The sequence below is a fragment of the Apium graveolens genome, chromosome 4, assembly GCF_009905375.1.
Source record: "Apium graveolens cultivar Ventura chromosome 4, ASM990537v1, whole genome shotgun sequence".
In the NCBI taxonomy this organism is placed as follows: domain Eukaryota; kingdom Viridiplantae; phylum Streptophyta; class Magnoliopsida; order Apiales; family Apiaceae; genus Apium; species Apium graveolens.
This window is the reverse complement of record NC_133650.1, coordinates 225715802-225721886: the sequence shown is the minus strand read 5'-3', so window position 1 is coordinate 225721886 and position 6085 is coordinate 225715802. Positions and strand designations below refer to the sequence as shown.

At 37.9% G+C, this 6085-nt stretch overlaps 1 non-coding gene across 1 annotated transcript; it reads right to left on the bottom strand.

Annotated features, from left to right (window-relative positions):
- Positions 1–5698: 5698 nt before the first annotated feature.
- On the bottom strand, positions 5699–5805 carry LOC141722437 (small nucleolar RNA R71). The gene has a single exon (XR_012575456.1). It is a non-coding gene; the product is annotated as a small nucleolar RNA R71 (small nucleolar RNA).
- Between the last annotated feature and the right edge of the window lie 280 nt (positions 5806–6085).

Sequence of the window (6085 nt, the reverse complement as noted above, 5' to 3'; positions counted from 1 at the left end):
CGTTCCCTTTACGAAGTACACTTACGACTAGGGCGCTCCCTATAGGGTGTTCCCTATAGGGTGCTCCCTAGTCGTAAGCATCTTTCGTAAACGTTTATGGAATACGAAAACATATACATCTATGGCTTTGACGGAGAAGCGGTAAAAGCAAAGGGGACAGTGAGACTCTGTTGAGCAAGATTGAAGCTGTATTTATAACTCAACAATACTGGTTTGGATAACTCAACGTAGAACACTTTGAAATAATCTATGTTCCACTATGATCAATAGAGATTGTTTATTGAGTATGCACAAAAGGTTTTGTTAGTTGCAGTGAAGAAGACGTCAACAGTGATTTGTATGAAGTTCATTAATGTGGTCAGGCATCGGAAGAATAAGGTTGGAGTCATTCGAAACAGTTATCAGAATAAGTGTTAAGACCTCAAGGATTCCTAGTGAAGTTGGTTATATTTGGTAGAAGACTTAACAGTGGTTTATACGGGTATAATACGAAGGCCTGAGAGCGGAACTAGTCGTCTGTGAACCAGACCCTTGCACTAGACGTCGGTGATCCGTAAAAGGAAAAGGAGTATTATTTTTAAAAATACTGTTAAGTGGTTTTTGTGCTCGATGAGACTGGAAATATTCTGAGGTACAAAATCCCGGAGATTAGAAGGCCTGCAGATATAGAGGAGTAGAGCTCGAGGAGTTATAGGATTTATTTTTTAATTAGTGACTGATTATTTATTAAATAAATAAATGAAAAATTAATTCATTTATTTTTGTAATTTAATATCACATTTAATTTTAAAATAAATAAATTAATAATTGATTTTTTATGAAATGAATAAATGAAATTCAAGTCATTTATTTATTTAATCTAATATCAATAGTTAATTTTGGAAAAATTAATTGATATTTATTTTTAATTAAATAAATAAATGAAATCTTACTCATTTATTTATTTTATTAACCAAAGATGTAGTTAATTTTTAAACCAAGAGAACTCGAATTATTTTCTAAACAAAAGGAAAACAAACTGATTTTAGTTTGCAAATGATAAGAAGAGTAGCTGATTTCCTGTGTTTTGTTGGTTGATTCAACCACATGGGGCCCAGTGTGATAGTGTACAGAACAAAGAAATGAGAGCAGCTACGGGTACAAAATTGAAAGAAAAAAAAGGAAATCAAAAGAATTGAACAAACAAGTACAAAGAAGAATAATGGCAGCGTTTAGTTTGTTTAAAACCAGGAGCACCACTCGCGCGTGGCGAGCACGTCCTGCAACTCCCTACTGTTTTTGTGCGCATGCTTCTCAATTCACCTCATGGCGTGCGCTTCATTTGAACAGACAAGGAAAAGCAGAAGGAGATGCATGCACGAGTGTAGCGCGGGACCCTCCTACTTGTGTCTGTTCAACAAAGAAAAACCAGACTGAATTTTTTACTTGTTTGCAACACAGACTATTATATGTCGTAAGTTGACAGAAAAAGCTGATGTTTTATTTATTAAATAAATCAGTCGCCAGTTAGCGAATTACATTTCTATGGAAAAGTTGTTGAAACAACACGAGTCGCAGGTGGATCAAATTCAAAAGAAAAAATAGTGAGTCGCAGGTTGACAATTCAGGTCACCAGTTAATTCTCCTATTTTATTGGTCGCAAGTTGAAGCTGTATTGATTTAAGAAATGCAGTCACAAGTTGATTTATCCAGGTCGCGAGTTAGAATTTGTGCATGTTACATTCAAATGAATGGAAATTAGAGCGCCACGTGTCCCCTTCTCTCTCCAGCCTATCAATCATATATAATCAATTGCAGTAAATCAGATTTTAAGATCTCCTCCAGTTTTACAAAGTGCGAAGCTCTTGCAAATTTATCTCAGCTCACTTTGAAAGCTTAATTTGACAAGGGGAAGTCATGTCCAATTTGTTCCACACCATTTAAAGCCTTACAAACTTGTAACACTCATTATTTAAAACTTTCTTGATTGTATTTAATACCTTTTGATAGGAGCTTTTAATTTTTAGTGATAAGAAGAACCCTAGATTTATAGATTATTACTTTGGTTCTTTTTATATTTGTTGCTTCAGATCTTTGTATTTGGAGTTGTAAGCAAACCTACGGGTATTTATACTTTTGAATAAAAAGAATATTTACCCAGAATCTCTTTGTGTGTTTAATTCATTTTAGTTTTAATATTCCGTTGCAATTAATTTTAGAAAACGAAGAATATACATTCACCTCCTATGTATGTACCTTTTGGACCTAACAGACTCCTTGTCACTATTGGGGAAAGTCCTCTCTCGACAACACAGATAGTCTAGTTCATAGTGGTGGATTACGAGTCATCTCACAATGCTCTTCTCGGACGACCATTTCTGACGGACATGCGAGTTATTACCTCCATTCATCACTTATCCATGAAGTTTCCAACACCTAATTGCATAGGATGCGTCTGAGGATGTCAAGCAGATTCGAGAGAATGCTATAACAAGTCTATAAGAGAATTCTGCAAGAGGAGTTCTAACCAGAGTGAGAGAATCAAAATCTTATACTCTCTTGAAAAGTCAGAGGAGGAAAATATGGAAACGAAGGCGGAAGATATGGAGATTGAAGACGAAGTGGAGGCAAATGTGATTTTGGCCGTAAAAGACATAATTTTGGAATACCCCCCAAAAGAAGATGTGCAAGTAGATAAGATGGAAAAAGATCTCGATCTCAGTCTGTATGCCATTTGGTTTACACAACGTTGAAGTTATGAATGAAAAATCACGAGTTCTCATGTAAGGCGCCGCTTCGACCCCTTACTCGCTTACGTATGTTATAGTTGAGTCAAGTAGGGCTTCTCCTGAATAGTAGACTCGTAGCAATAAAATTCCTTCTATCATAGGGGGGTAGTGCATACACTAGGGCACATCACGCTAAACTGCATTGCGCATGGATGAAATTTTGAAGTTTTTTATTTTAATGAAATTCTGAATTTTTTTAGTTCAAGACATGAAAATCAAGTTTCGTCGTTATGTTTATTTTAAGACATGAAGTGCAAACGAAAAGACGCATGAAAGTCCGATAATTTCTGAAAACGCAAATAATAAAAACATTAGTCAAGTAAACAAGAATAAGTAAAGCCTCCCGAAGGAGCCATATATTCCTCAGGGTGCGCCAGAATAAGGATTCCCCCCCCCAAATCGGAGTCACTTCATTCTAGTTACAAGTTCCTTGGTTGTTTAACTTTTGCAAGATGAAAATATTCTAAGGCAAAAGTGAAACGACAACAACAAGGTACGGAAGATGGAGTCTATATGCAAAGTGCGATAAGTAAATAAGTTCGTACAAGCTGTAAGGATTTTACAGAGGCCCGCACCTCAATAAAAGTCGTAGTATCATTGAAGTCATAATAAAACACATATGAAGAACATAAGACGTATAAGGTCTAGCAAGTACACCCTTATGCTCAGGAGGTTGAGACGAGATAATCCAGGAGAGGAGAACCCACGGTAAAAGGAACATCATCCGCAGAAATAGCAACGTCCTCAGTCGCAACATCACTAGATGCTTCGGCTACTACTCCTACCATGTTTTTGGCTGTTGATAAGTGGCATTTTATACCGCTTAGAACATCTTAAAATGGCTTAAATTGGTGTCTTGAAATCAAGTATTTTGTGTATTTGATGCATTTTTCTAGTGTTTATGCATTTCAGGGTATTAGTTGCATTTCGGAGGAGGAATCATCAAGAATAAGCCTTGGCATGTGTTCACCATTGAGAGAGGAAAAGAACGGGCAGATTACGGCGAAGAAACGGAGCAAACCTGGAATTTTTCCAGTAGGGTCCTGCGCGCCCGCGCAGCAATGCTGAGCGGCCGCGCAGCAGCCTTGCGCGCCCGCGCAGAAATGCTGAGCGGCCGCGCAGGGTCGGGGAAAAAGCTGAATTATTTTAGACTTCTACTTCTGTTTGGCTTCCAACTTCTATGTAATCTAAGTTTTATGGGACTATTATATAAGTAGATTTGAGACGTTTTCATAGAGAATAAGAAGGAGATTATGTTTTAGATTGTGTTTTGCGCAAGAAGCGAAGGAGATAAGGAAGAAGACCGATTTAGCACACCGCAACGAAGGAGGAAGCATATATTCTTGTGATTCTTGTTTCGTTGTAACGTTGGATGCTAGTTTTCTTGCTTTGACTTATTTACTCTTGTGACGTACTCTGTTTTAATATAATTAGTTTAGTTATTATTTTCTTGTGTTGTTTATCATGATTTCATATGAACCCATGATGGCGATAAGTTCTATTATGGGCTAATCGTGATCATGGGGTTGCAACGGATTTATTATGGAATTCTTTAGTTAATTGTTTGATACTTTAGTGTGTGATGATTGCATGATATCTAGTATTGGTTGTGCGTATTCGTCTTATGTGCGTCGCGAACATATAAGATAGGGTGTTAATCTCTTGTGAAGCGACGGTGGATCTTGAGATTTAGAACTTGCCATGCTAGCATAGGTTCATGTACGTTGTGCATGATTAGTGGGTAATTCTAACAGTTTTATTTGCCTTATGTAATCAAAAGGGATAACTTGTGCTTAAATCGTTGTGTTGTCAATTTCTGTAGACATATAGGAACTCAACATAATTGATGACTATTCAACTTCTATCTTAATTGTGGATGTTTGGTAGAATGGTATTAGTACAATGAAAGTTGGCTTTTATCAGTTTCGTGTTATTCGATTAATGTCATCACTGTCACATGCTAAAGGTAATAACAATGGCTATAGAAGGAAGTAATAATGAAGTTGTGATCTCATGAGTGTTTTATTATTGATAAATTGAAGTGTTAGTTAAGTGGTTAATTAAGTAGTTAATTATAGTTAATATTTAATCAACAATTTTAAGTGTTATTATCTTAACATTGAGAAGTAATCATACATTGGTGAGTGAGTTTAATTAGACAATAACTTAGTCTGAGTCTCTGAGGGAACGAACTAGAAAGTATTCTATATTACTTGCGAACGCGTATACTTGCGTGGATATTAGTGCGTGATTTCGCCCTAACAAGTTTTTGGAGCCGCTGCCGGGGACTCGGCGTATTTGTTTAGTTTATGTACTTACCATCATTGGTCATTAGGACTCAGTGATTAGGACGTAGTAGTTAATTACTCTTTTCGGTTGTGTTTCAGGTACTTTAGCAAGCGTTTATGCAAACTCGTTCTCGTGCTCGCAAAAGGACCTTAGATACAGCTGAGGAGAAAGACGAAGTTCTTGATACTCCGGAGAAGTTAGATTTAGAGGATTCGGATTCAGGAACTGAGCAGAAAGAACCAGTAAACATGGGAGATCGTATTGTTCAAGCTGATCCAGCTCTTATGGATTTTTCTCGGCCTAAAATTGATGACATTCAGTCAAGCATCCTTCATCCGGCTATTCAAGCTAACACCTTTGAGATCAAGCCGGGCACTATTCAGATGGTTCAGAATTCTGTTTCTTTTGGAGGAGCGGCAACTGAAGACCCCAACATGCACATAAGGAATTTTGTCGAGATCTGCAGCACTTTTAAGTATAATGGCGTGACTGATGAGGCTATCAAGTTGAGGCTTTTCCCATTCTCACTGAGGGATAAGGCTAAAGACTGGTTACATTCTGAACCAGCCGGGTCCATCACTACGTGGCAAGATCTTGCGCAAAAGTTTCTGGTGAAGTTTTATCCAATGGCAAAGACTGCTGCTATGAGGAGTGCTCTTACTCAGTTTGCGCAGCAACCTACAGAATCTATGTGCGAGGCTTGGGAATGCTACAAGGAAATGTTGAGAAAATGCCCACATCATGGAATGCCGGATTGGATGGTAATCACTGGTTTTTATAATGGTTTGGGGGCCCAATCTTGGCCCATGCTCGATGCAGCAGCTGGAGGCGCCTTATGGGCTAAAAGCTATACTGAGGCGTACAATCTTATCGAGACGATGGCTGCAAATGAGCATCAAAACCCAACTCAGAGGATGACGTCAGGCAAGGTAGCAGGTATTCTGGAAGTTGATGCATCCACCGCTATTGCAGCCCAGCTCCAAGCGCTATCAATGAAGGTTGATTCTTTGGCTACGTATGGAGTTAAT